The following is a 13,547-nucleotide window of genomic DNA, read 5'->3' as shown; positions in this document are numbered from 1 at the left end:
CCCCTGAGTTTTATAGATACATAACTGCATAATTCTGTAGATTAAGCCACAAGTATAGCATACCATGCTCTCTGTGTGCATGTGTAAGAGACAGACAGAGACATAGAGAATCAGAGAGTCAGAGACACAGAGAAAGGTGGAACCAAATAGCTTCTCTGTAGATTCATAAAAGGTAGTGATTTAGCCACTGCCTGCAGGCATGCTAAGTCGCTTCAGTCACAGCCGACTCTTTTGCACCCTCATGGACTGTAGCCTGCCAGGCTTCTTTGTCCAAGGGATTCTCCAAGCAAGAATACTGGAATGGGTTGTCATGCCCTCCTCTAGAGGGTCTTCCGGACCTAGAGACTGAACCCACATCTCTTAGTCTCCTGCATTGGCAGGTGGGTTCTTTACCACTAGTGCTACCTGGGAAGCCCTGATCTGGCCACTAGCAAACCCTAAAATTCATCCTAAAATTCTAGGTCCATTAACGATCCATTCTAAGGAGGCCTCCCCTGACCTCTGGTGGTCATAGTCATAACTTGAGGCAGTGGCTAAGGGCACAGGCTGTGGAGAAAGCTGGTGTTCTAACCCTGGCTCCTCCACTATTCCTGTCTGCATGACACTGGGCAGATCATAGAACTTTGCTGGACCTCAGACTCTCACTTGTAAAATGGAGACAGTGGCAGGTATTATTCATGGAAAGCACTGGCACATGGCAAGCCCAGTGCAAACAATGACTCTTAAGATCAACATTGTCACTATTATTATTCCTAGGGCCATCTACTGTTGCTGTATTTTTCTCCTTTGTGGGATGGGGACCTGGCTACTCTCAGAGGTAAGCCCCATCTCTCTACCTCTACGGACCCATCTGGAGACAGTGACAGTCACCATAAGGGCTTGGGGATGGGAAAGGAGGGTGTGATACACAGAATAATGGCCCCCCGAAAAGGTGTCCACATTCTAATTCCCAGAACCTATGAATGTGTCACCTTACATGACAAAAGGGACTTGGCAGGTGTGATTAAGTTAAGAATCTTAAACTGGGGAAGATTATCCTGGATTATCTGGGTGGCCCCTACGTAATCACACAGATCCTTATAAATGAAAGAAGGAGGCAGGAGAATCAATGTCCATATGACCAAATGCTGACTCATAACAAAATCTTAACAAATTTAAAAGAACTGAAACAATGCACAGTATGTTCTTTGGCTGTGAAAGTGAAGTGAAAGTGAAGTCGCTCAGTCGTGTCTGACTCTTTGCGACCTCATGGACTGTAGCCTATCAGGCTCCTCTGTTCATGGGATTTTCCAGGCAAGAGTGCTGGAGTGGATTGCCATTTCCTTCTCCAGGGGCTCTTCCCGACCCAGGAATCGAACCTGGGTCTCCCGCATTGCAGGCAGATGCCTTACCGTCTGAGCCACCAGGGAAGCTAAACTAGAAATCAATGACAAAAATATCTGGTAAATTTCCAAAGGTTTGAAAATTAAAGACATATAAATAATCCATGGGTACCTCAAAGCAAATTAGAAAATATTAATTAAATGACAATGAAAACACAACATAATAGAATTTGTGGTATGCACCTAAAGCAATGCTTAGAGGAAAAATTATGACATTAAATGCTTATGTTAGAAAAGACAGTTATAGGAGAGGAAAAAGTTTCTCTTGACCCTCTTAGGGGGAAGATTAGCTCATTGATGGGAGGCTTTGATGAGGTTCCAGACATGCTACTTCCAAATACGGCACCTTGGATTTTGAATACTTTAAGCTGAAGGACTCTGAGAAAACAGCAGAAGTAAGGAAGTAACTCTGACCTTCCCCTAACCCTTCTCAGACTCCCCTGGCTGGGTCTGAAAATTAAAATGACAAAGACATTCACAGGAGAAAAGTATGCAAATTTATTTAATATGAATTTTACATGACATGGGAGCCTTCATAAGGAAATGAAGACCTGAGGAAACAGACCTGAGTAGTTTTATTCTAGGTCTGATGAAGCGAAGACAGAAATATGATAGGATCAGAGAGCATGTGATACGTGTAGTAAACTGGGGAAAGTTAGCAAGACCTGTTTGTTCAGATGCTCCCTTCTTGTGGGTATAGGGAAGGAACTTCTTATATGAGGGTATATGATCTGTTTCAGGGAAGAAGGGCAGTGGGGAGGTCAGGGTTATTTCCATACTTCTGCTGTTTTCTCAAAGTCCTTCAGCTTAAAGTATTCAATATGGCAAGATGCCATATTTGGAAGTAGCATGTCGTGAACCTCATTAAAGCCTCCCATCAATGATCTAAGCTTCCACCTCATGAAATTAGAAATAGGCAAACTTAAGCCAAGGTGACGTAAGGCAATAATACAGGAAATGAATCAAGAAAACAGAATAATAAGAGGGAAAAAATCAATGAGGGACTTCCCTGGTGGCACAGTGGATAGGAATCTACCTGCCAATGAAGGAGACACGAGTTCCATCCCTGGTCCAAAATTCCACAAGCTGAGGAGCAACTAAGCCCATGCACCACAACTACTGAGCCCTCGCCTGAGCCCTCGCCCCACAACTACCAAGCCCACAGGCTGCAGCTACTAAAGCCCACGCACCCAGAGCCTGTGCTCTGCAACGAGAAGCCACCGCAACCAGACGGCGCACTGCCACAAAGAGCAGCCCTGATGGCCGCAGCTAGAGAGAGCCCTCCCAAAGCAATGAAGACCCAGCACATCCAAAAATAAATAAATAAAAGAAATGCAGATTCCTGGCCTCTTCCCATCCTAGACCTGTGAATCAGAGATTCAAAAGAAAAAAGAAAAAGAAAAAAACTGCCTGCCAACGCCAGGGAAACATAGTCTTCAATCCCTGGTCTGGGAAGATTCCACAAGCAACTAAGCCCATGAGCCACAACTACCGTGAGCCCTTGTGCTGTAACTCCTGAACCCCATGCACCCTAGAGCCTGTGCTCCATAAGAAAAGCCACCGCAATGAGAAGCCCTCACACTGCAACAAAGAGTAGACCTCGCTCACCACAGCTAGAGAAAGTCTGTGCACAGCAATGAAGACCCAGCACAGCCAAAAATAAATAAATAAATAATCTTTAAAAAACTGGTTCCTTGGAAAGATCAATGAAATTGATAGAATTCTAGCCAGACTGACCTAAAACACAAACAAACAAAAATCAAAGAGAAGACAAATTACCAGTATCAGGAGTGAAAGAGAGACAGAGGGGGAAATAGGAAGTTCATGTGTAATGGGTACAGGGTTTCAGTTTTGTGAAATGAAGACTTCTGGAGATGGATGATAGTGATTGTTCACAGTAATGTAAATGTACTTAATGCCACGGAACTGTACACTTAAAAGTGGTCTAAAGGGCAAAATTTGTGTTACTGTATCTTTAAATGCAGTTTTAAAATAAATAATTGTTTAAATGAAGCAATGGCTGTTACCAGGACCCCAAAGCAGAATGTTGCGTGCAGGAGGGGGAAGCTGCTTATCCACAACTGCTACAAATGCTTGTCCTGCAGCTATTGGAATTCCAGGTGCCCATGACCCTGACCGACCTGAACTGAGCATCCTGGAGGGGCTGATGCCTCTTAGGGGGAATTCATCCCGTGATCCTCAGCCTCACGATGCCCAGCAGACATACCCGGTGATCTCCGGTCATCCTAAAGCCTTTGTTCCTGTGACATAGACAAGTCTGTGCAACTCTAAGCCTTACCCGGGACCTAGATAAGTATCTCTTCTCCAAGGTGCCCTGGCTGAGGGGGGTTGACACCAGTCTTCAGCAAGGCTTCTGACCCAGATACACAGCTCCTGACAAATGTCTGTGATCCAAAGCCAGAGCAATAAAAAGAGATTTCCAAACACTTTTAATGGGTAGACTTGAGTCAAAACAGACCAGATGTCAAGGATTTATCTTCTTCCATAAAAATAAAACCTCCCTACATCCCCTCATACCCTGCATCTTCTGTCCTTTGAGTGCCTCTTCACCTATATTTCTGAATCAGAGTTATTGGGTGACTTGGGGGGAAGAGCAAGCATCAGCCAGTTTTCCCTGGCTTTTGGCTCATTGAAAATACTCCAAAGTTGATACAGCTTAAGAACTTCTGCTCCCATGGGCCATCTTTTGTCCTTTACAAAAGGTTGTCAAGGCTAGGGAATGTCAGGGTTTGTAAATCTATGGACAACACACAACTCCAGTGCTCTGTAAACTCTTCCACTGGGGAGGGAAAAAATAAATTTTCAAGATTTTGTAGGAATTTGCCATAATATTGGTATCAGAACTCAACAAAGAGATCTTAATTGGATTAGGTGTATGTTTATATTTTAAGCATCCATTCATTAAGAAAAAGTAGAGAAATAGATCTTTTTATTATTTTTTTTATTTTTATTTTTGGCCACACCTCAAGGCTTGTAGAATCTTAGTTCCCCAACCAGGGATTGAACCCATGCCCCCTGCAGTGGTATCTCAGAATCCTAACTAGTGGACTTCCAAGGGATTTCCAAAAAGTAGATTTTTCTTTTTGCTCTTTGTATGTTTAAATTTTTTATTGGAGTGAAAAAACAGACTTCAAAAAGATCTCTTGGAAATCAGGTAGCTAATATAAAGCATGTAATGGAAGACTTGAAAAAACAAGTTGAGCAAATCTTCCAGAAAGTTGAATAAACAGATAAAAGGAGTGAAACAATTTTTAAATCTTAGTAAAGGTGATCTAGAACTAGATTTTTTTAACTTTTCAGATACCGAAAACAGAGGAAAAGGCAGAGGAAATTCTCAAAGAAATAATCCAAGAATGCTCCTTAGAAATGAAGGTCATGTGTATCTAACACAAATGAATAAAGACTTAAACAAAGAGATGTTACTTAAAATTTCAAAATACTAAGTAAAAATAAATAGTAAATCCTTAAGAAAAAGAGAACAACCCAATAAAATATGTACAAGAAATGTGAACAAACAAGAATACATATGGACAGACTTCCCTGGTAGTCCAGTGACTAAGAATCTGTCTGCCTGCCAATGCAGGGGACATGGGTTTGATCCCTGGTCTGGAAAGATTCCACATGGTGTGGGACAACTTAGCCCATGCACCACAACTACTGAAGCCTGTGCACCACAAGTAGAGAAATCCCACATGCAGAAACAAACAGAGACCCAGTGCAGCCAAAAATAAAAGAATACATCTGGATGAAAAGTTAGCACACGAAAATAGGTGCAACATACTAAAATGCAAATTCAAACCCCAAGGAGATGCCACTCTAACCCTGCTTTTGTTGTTGTTTAGTCACTAAGTTGTATAGACTCTTTTGCGACCCCATGGACTGTAGCCCATCTTCTGTCCATGGGATTTCTCAGGCAAGAATACTGGAGTGGGTTGTCATTTCCTCCTCCAAGGGATTTTCCTGACCCAGGGATCTAATCTGTGTCTCCTACTTGGCAAGTGGATTCTTTACCACTGAGGCACCAAGGAAGCCCCACCCCTTTTAGAATGGCTAAAATAAAAAAGACTGGCCATCCCAAGAATTAGTGAGGATATGAAGCAACCCTCATATATTATTACTGATGAGAATGCAAAATTGTATAGCCACTTTGAAAAATATTTCAGCAGTTTGGCACTAAAGCTGTAATTTATAAATAAACTCCAGACGAATTAAAGAGAAAGAGTTTATGGCATAAGCAGAAAAAAGAAACATGTGTGATGAGTGCAAATTAAGACTGAAGACAATATTTAAAACAAACAGATGGCTATAATGAGAAGTACACGGGCTTCCACGGTGGCTCAGTGATAAAGAATCCACCTGTCAATGCAGGTTTGATCTCTGGGTTGGAAAGATTCCCTGGAGGAAGAAATGCAACCCAATCCAGTAATCTTGCTTGGAAAATCCCATGGATACAAGAGCCTGGTGCGCTACAATCCATGGGGTTGCAAAGAGTCAGACACGACTGAACACACACAATGAGAAGTACACAGGGGTTCTAAGAGTCCTGGGTTCAAAACTAGCTGCACTGGGACTAGTGATTTGACTCTGAATAAGATATTTCTCTTATCCTCATTTATTTGACCTATAAAATGAGGATAATAGAACAGTGAGATTTTTTTAATGAAAGAGGGATAGTAACAGAGAGATGGAAATGTACTTACAGTCAAACAGTACCTAAAGCACACACATCATCCCCTGGGAGAACCCATTCCTGACCACCTGGGCTACAGAGCTCTCCTCTGTGTTCTGAGCCTTCCCTGGCTCTCCCCTGCCCTGGCTCTCACCATACTTGTTCTATCACAATCTTCTGGATGGTTCTCTACTCATTAACTCTGAACTCTTTTAGAATTTATATCCTGCATTAATCAATCGTTCCTATGTCCCCAGAACCTGCTTCGCCTAAAGCAAGGAGCTTGATTCCCAGCAGGTGCTCAAACAAGATTGTTTTTGGCTTTGGGTTTGGTTTGGTTCGGTTGGTTGGTTTTGTTTGTTGTATGGGTTTTTGTCTGAGTGATGACGACACTAGATACCCAATCAAGTATATTGGATGATGGGGTTCAGGACACACTACCCCAAAATATGGCATCTTGGCATATTGAATATTTCAAGTGGAAGGAATTTAAGAAACAGCAGGTACAGGCAGGATTTTCTGAACTTTCTCTGAAACAGGTCATAAATTGTCATGTGAGAGGTGCCCTCCCTCTACCCAGAGGAAAGGAGCATCCTTATCTCCAAAGACACAGAGACACTGACAAGAATCTGAACAGACAGGCCTTGATGTTTCCCCTAGTTTATTACACTCGGCTCACATTCTTTTTTATCTTATCACATTTTCCCAGGACTCTTCATCAAATCTAGCATAAAACGCTCAGGTTTATCCACTTGAGACCTTGTAAAACTTATTAAATGAATTAATATGTTTTTCTCTTGTTATCTTTTGTTACAGCAGCCCCAGCCAAGAATTTTTAAGGGTAGAGAAAAAAGATATTTTCCCTCCCTACACCATTATTAAACCAGCATTTGGTTACTGGAAATAACATATTATATCCAAGATATTGTAGGAAATATCTCTGTAAATTTCTGTTCTTTTAAAGGGGGGTGTGGGGGAAAAGGTGACCTCAGCAGGCCTGGGTTGCTCAATTCCTACACATACCAAAGAAAAGCCTGCCTCTGGGATTGGCACATGGATGGCTCCTAAGAGATAACTTCTGAGCCCCTGAAATATTTTGCCTGATAAGACTTTTTGTGTGTTTAAGATCTCAGCCCATGCTCTACCAGCAGGATCAAATAAGTTTATCCTAACAATGTGATTTATGGTAAATGTCTGGTTTTGCTCTGGGGAAATATGGTCTGAGTAGCCCAAGATCAGCCACATAAACTCTTGTGTTCTATGTGACTGACTCCCAAGAAAAAAACATGGACACCAAGGCTCAGAGAGTGCCTTGATTGGCAAAACTTCACATGTATTGTCCCACATCTTTGCTAGGAGAATATATAAGGAATATGTCCCCATGCAACTCCTCTAGGAAGGGACCCCTGGGAATCTCACATCTGGTTTCTCCTGGATTAAATCCCATACACCTTTTCCCTTTGCTGATTCTGATCTGTATCCTTTCACTGTAATAAACCAAACCATGTGTATAACAGCTTCTGAGTCCTGTGTGTCCTTCTAGCAGATCATCAAGCCTGAGTGGTCTTGCACAGGGAGCTTGTGCTCTTTACCCCACACTTTTGACAGAAGTATGTAGTACCTGTGTATTGCCCACTTTTATATTTATAATGAATCTTTGTCACTGCTATTTTCTCAGATCAGCCCTAAGTTAGGCACTGCATCAGCTAATTCACTAGTCTTTCTATATAAAAAGAGGCCAAGGAACAGACTAGGCTCTCAATGAACACTTCTTGGATAAACACAACACTGCCAATCTTATTAATTTGGCTCTGCCAGGTCTTAGTTGTGGCATGAAGACTCCAGCATGTGGGATCTAGTTCCCTGACCAGGAATTGAACCCTGCATTGGGAGTGCAGGCCCCCTGCACTGAGACTGCAGTGTCTTAAGTCACTGGACCACCAGGGAAGTCCTTGGTTATTTTAATTCTAAATGTAAGGCATAGATGTCACTCAGCCTTGTATCAACAGAATCAAGTACGTGAACCCATACTCGAAGTGTGAGAAGCCCAGTTGACCTTTTTCACCCTTATGAGTCTTCTCTCCTTGTTTTCCTCTTGCTTCGTGACCACCCTACTTATCACTTTTTTTCTAGGTCCTTCCCCTGTGTTCCTCCTTTGCACTTCAACTACTCCTGTGTCTGTCTGCCCCATCAGTGTCATATCCCCTATGGCAAACACCATATCTATCCATCCTCACTTACTTCACCATAGCAATCATTTAGTGTCAATATTTTAATTCCTATTTTAGAAATGGAGAGACCCAAAGATATAAATACCTTTCCTACCATCACACAGTGCGTGCCAGAGCCAGGGTCAAAACCAATGGCTAGTTCATGTCACAGCCTATAAGGAGACAGAGTAGGTAGGACCGAAGTCCTTTGGCCTCAGCAAGATGCCCTGCTCCCTTTCCCTCTCCCCCCTGTTCTAATCCTTTCATCCAACTCTACAGCCTGGGGACTTGTCACATTGTGCAGCAAATTTGGATACCCTACATTTAGTCTTTTTATTTAAACCATAGATTTTCAGTCTTTTGGGGTCAGGAAGTATCTTTAACTCTGTATTAAGAGGGAGAAATAATTACTTTTCTCACTCCTTAAGCAGGGTGGATTCTCCTTAAGCAGAATCTTTAAAAAAAAGCAGTAGTGTCTTTTTCAGAACTGTTTTTGGGGGTGTGAAAATACAAATGGAAGCTTGGAGATGTAACCTGCTCTTCTTGTATATAGTTGGGGGTTTCTGAGTGAGATCTGTGACTGGTTAAGGCAATGGAGAATTTCGCAGAGACTCGTGGCTGCTCCCACCCTACCTCTGAATAACTGAAGAATACACACGTTTACAGGAGATGCTATGGCATTTTGCCAGGAGGCTTGTGGCATAAGTTTTTTCTGTCTCCCCATAAATTGTCCCCAAGAGGTTTACTGTTCTATTTTATGTAGCACTGTAAGATAAGCATATTATTTTTAAAGGTTTTTATATCAATGATTTCATCTACACCACCATCTGGGTCAACATTTCATCTGTAATAGGTAGTCTGTGCTCCACATATTGGGAAATCCTTCAAGAGAACAAAGCCTTTTAACTATTTTATATAATTTTTAAATTTTATAAAAAACATCAGATTATAACTGAAGTAGCTCAGATGGTAAAGCGTCTGCCTGCAATGCGGGAGACCCAAGTTTGATCCCCAGGTCAGGAAGATCCCCTGGAGAAGAAAATGGCAACCCACTCCAGTACTCTTGCCTGGAGAATCCCATTGGATGGAGGAGCCTGGTGGGCTACAGTCCACGGGGTCGCAGAGTCGGACATGACTGAGCGACTTCACTCACTCACTCACATCAAATTATACCTGACACCATCAGTTCTGTACTCAACACTTTCAGAGCTACTCTGAGAAAAGAGCAAGGGTTTCGAACTTCGAACTTGAACCTCCAAATCTGCCTGTTACTGCAGTCAAGATAACTGTTTTGTGAAAAACTCTTTGTGAGGCTGAGGTCATACATGTAGAGAACTTAACACACATACACACTCTGTAAATGTGAGTTTTTATAGTAATTCCTATTATCATTAAATAAGAACAACTCAATAAATGAAGCTGTGGTCATAATTGTTCCCAGCTCCAGGGCAGCTCAGCTGGTAAAGAATCCACCTGGAATGTAGGAAACCCTGGATCAATTCCTGGGTTGGAAAGATCCGCTGCAGAAGGGATAGGCTACCCACTCTAGTTTTCTTGGGCTTCCCTGGTGGCTCAGCTGGTAAAGAATCTGCTCGCAGTTCAGGAGACCTGGGATCAATCCCTGGGTTGGGAAGATCTCTTGGAGAAAGAAATCGCTACCCACTCCAGTATTCTGACCTGCAGAATTCCATGGACTGTATAGTCCATGGGGTCGCATTAGAGTCGGACATGACTGAGCCAACTTTCACTTTCCAGGGTTGGTCAGCCATTTGTGACCAGACAGCACAAATCAAAATCAAGAACAGTGACTTTTAATTTTCTGTGTACTGAAGATTGATATCAGCATAGAAACAGGAGCAGGTAGTTTTCAGAGCAACATCATTCAAGGTATTTGGCAGGGAAGATGGGCACCTCACAAAATTTGAAGGGATGGGTTACTCAGTCTTGCAGCTCTAGAGAATTTCGAGGTTTTACATCCCAACTCATTGTATGAAGCTAGCGTAACTTTGATATCAAAGTCTAAGAAAAATACATGAAATAAAAGCATATGCTAGGTCACTCATGAGGACACACATAATCCTAAACAAATTATTAGGACATAGATTACTCATGACAAAATTGGTTTATCTTAGGAATATAAAATTGGCTTAAACATAGAAACCTATCAATGTAATTCAACCTATTAATAGAGGGAAGTGATCATCTCAATAGATGCACTTTAAGTGTTTGATGAAATTCAACAGATAATCAAGATGACTACTCTAAGCAAAATAATTATAAAATAGAATGATAATGATAAAGTATCTACCCAAAAAAAGCAGTTATACATCATGGGGAAATACTGAAAAATTTCCATTTCTCATCAGAGATAAAACAAGGATGTACACTATCACCAGTTCTATACAACATCATTTTACTAGGCGAGTCTACCTAATGCCATGAGAAATGGAAATAAAAGCTATAATCCTTAAAATGACAGGAACAAAATTATTATTATTCAAAGATGATATGATTGTGTATGTTGAAAATTGAAAATGACCTAAAGGTAAACTTTCGAACTTAATAAGCATATTCAGCAAGGTTGCTGGGTAGAAAAAAATGACACATAAAAATTATGTCTCTATATACCAGATCAAACAAAATACAAAATTTCTCAAAAAGGGGTAATTTTCAGTAGCATCAAATACCTAGAAATAAATTTAACAAAAGATGTATAAGACTTCTTTGGACAAAACTGCAAGGCTTTATTGAATTTTTTGTTTCAAACTTTGTCAATGTTATAGTCATTTCAGATGCAATATTGAGAGAGTTTTAACAGCCACGTTTCCAACACAAGAACAGCCTGCATGGTTACAGTTTGTCTTCATTCAAATCTGCGGTTGCCCTTCACCTGTAAGTTAATAAACATTTGGGATTATTAGTTCGAACTTTATTGAGATGACACTAAAGGGATACAGAGAACAGTACAGTTTTAGTTTTATAAAATGGACTAAAACCAGAACCCTAAGGATGACCAACCCTTGGCTTATCTACAGGTAAACCTCTGTAGAGACTTTGAAGGTAGACTTTCAGGCACATTAAGAGCATTTGCTAAACACATCACTCTTTCTGGCAGTACAGAGAAACAAAGAGACTATTCAAGTTCAGAAGTGATTAAACCCAATGCTTCTATTCAGAAGTAGTTTTAAGTAGAAAGTACAATTTTTTATATTTTTAGTAAAAATCCAACCAAACAACAACAAAAAAAAACCCAAGAAACAAAAGGAACTTTTTAAAAGTTCATTTAAATGTTTTGACTTGAAAAAATATTCTTAATATAGGGTATCTAAAACAATAATGTCACACTTAGAACTGCTTAAATGAAAAACAGAAAGGTTGGTACTGCATTTGTTTTGGCTATAATGTAGAAAAGTACAAAACTCTCTATGAGCCAGTTTAGCCCTTACCTAGTAGTAGGTTAACCATTTGTCCCTGTTTGCATCCATACTCCTGCTGTAACTATGAGTAGTGACTCTTTATACACACTCAAAAGCATTCCAGTTTGCATAATAAATTATGTGGTTACGCTAGTTTTAAGCCATTACCATCAAAGGTAACATCACATTGTGAAGGAAAACAGTACCATTTCTCAGTCTAGAAGGAGAAAAAAACCTGGAAAGCCAAATATCTAGATAGATAATATAGTCAATATTTGTCTTTTTCATAATCCTTATTATGGACACTTGGCATTTTGTATTTTCATTTAAATTAGTGGGTCTTCTACTCACAAATATTTTTTTAAAGAGCAATCTTGATTTATTGGTTTTATTACTTTTCCTTCTCCTAATGATTCATACCTGTCTTAAGAATCCCCTTCCTTTCCCCTTAGGTTTATTTTGTTACCTTTTATTATTATTTTTTATATTGAATGTTCATGTAGTTTATTACCTTTTCTTTTTTTAATAGCATATGTATTTAAGGCTATGATCTTCCTATGAGTACATCTTAGCCATGTTCAACAGGTTCCTGAAAGTAGTCTGAAAACTGTCTTGTAATGCAGAATGTCTTGTAATGTAAAATGGACCAGGACTGCAGGGTAACTTCTTCCCTAAACAAGTGCTTCACTTCAGTTATGATCTTTGAATCTTACCAGTTTGATGCCTCAAGGCACAAAATTTTCATGCCACATGTGACATGGTTAGAGATGGTTATATCAGTGTCCACATTTTATTAGGAACAATAGCTTAGTAAGACTGATAGTGGAGACAGCATACTCAGTTATGTTACCAACACTAACCTTGAGCATACCTGACTACATGCACTCTCTCTCTTGATATTTTATTAGTCATTTGAGGCTTCCTTCAAGAAAGGATTTAAAATGCAACTGTTTATAATTTTGTCAATTATACATAAATAGAACTGGAAAAAAATGCAATTGTCATTAAGAGCCAGAGAATTCAGAATTCAACAGAATCTGAGAGGCATCAGAACTTGAACAGAAAAACAAACATCAAGCAAAGTGTTTTTGTTCATTTTCTTAGTAGTGATGAAACTTCAAATGTAATTTGACTCAGGTCAGGATTTGATGATTTATAATAAAAAATCTCATAAATCAGCTTATCTTTGTATTATATGCAACAGAACCAGAATAAGCAAAAATGAGAACTAAAAATAATTTTTCAATATCTGATCTGAAGTCACTATTTTTAGAAGAGCAAAGATGAGTTTAGAAGTTAAGGGGTTTGCCCAAGAGTCATACAAATTATGTTAAGAGTTGGTACTAGAACCTACTTCAGGATTTCAGTTTATTTCATACAAATTGATGTGTGTTACAAATGCATTACATATTTGTTAAATGCAGAGCTCTATAAAAATATCTGAAAATTATTAACTGTTAGTTGAAAGGCTTATGCTTAAAATGCTTTTATTTTATAATTCAGTATGGCTTTGACCCAATTTGTTTCTATATCTGATGTTCCATAAGTCAGGCATTTAAGCTCTTAACTACATTTCAAATCATCTATATTTATGTGAACTGTTATTAAAATAACAGTGTTATCTCTATATTATTAGAAATATAATATTGTGGAAAACAAACACTCTGTAATTCACATGCTTAATAAGATAACATACCTGCTTCCAGCATTTTCATGGGCTCTGGATTTGGCAGTCCCTTCCCCTCGATATCAGGACCATCTCCATGCTCAGGACCATCTCCATGCTCAGGATCATCTCCATGCTCAGGACCATCTCCATGCTCAGGACCATCTCCATGCTCAGGACCAG

Source organism: Budorcas taxicolor, chromosome X, assembly GCF_023091745.1.
Source record: "Budorcas taxicolor isolate Tak-1 chromosome X, Takin1.1, whole genome shotgun sequence".
In the NCBI taxonomy this organism is placed as follows: domain Eukaryota; kingdom Metazoa; phylum Chordata; class Mammalia; order Artiodactyla; family Bovidae; genus Budorcas; species Budorcas taxicolor.
This window is presented reverse-complemented; position numbering follows the sequence as displayed.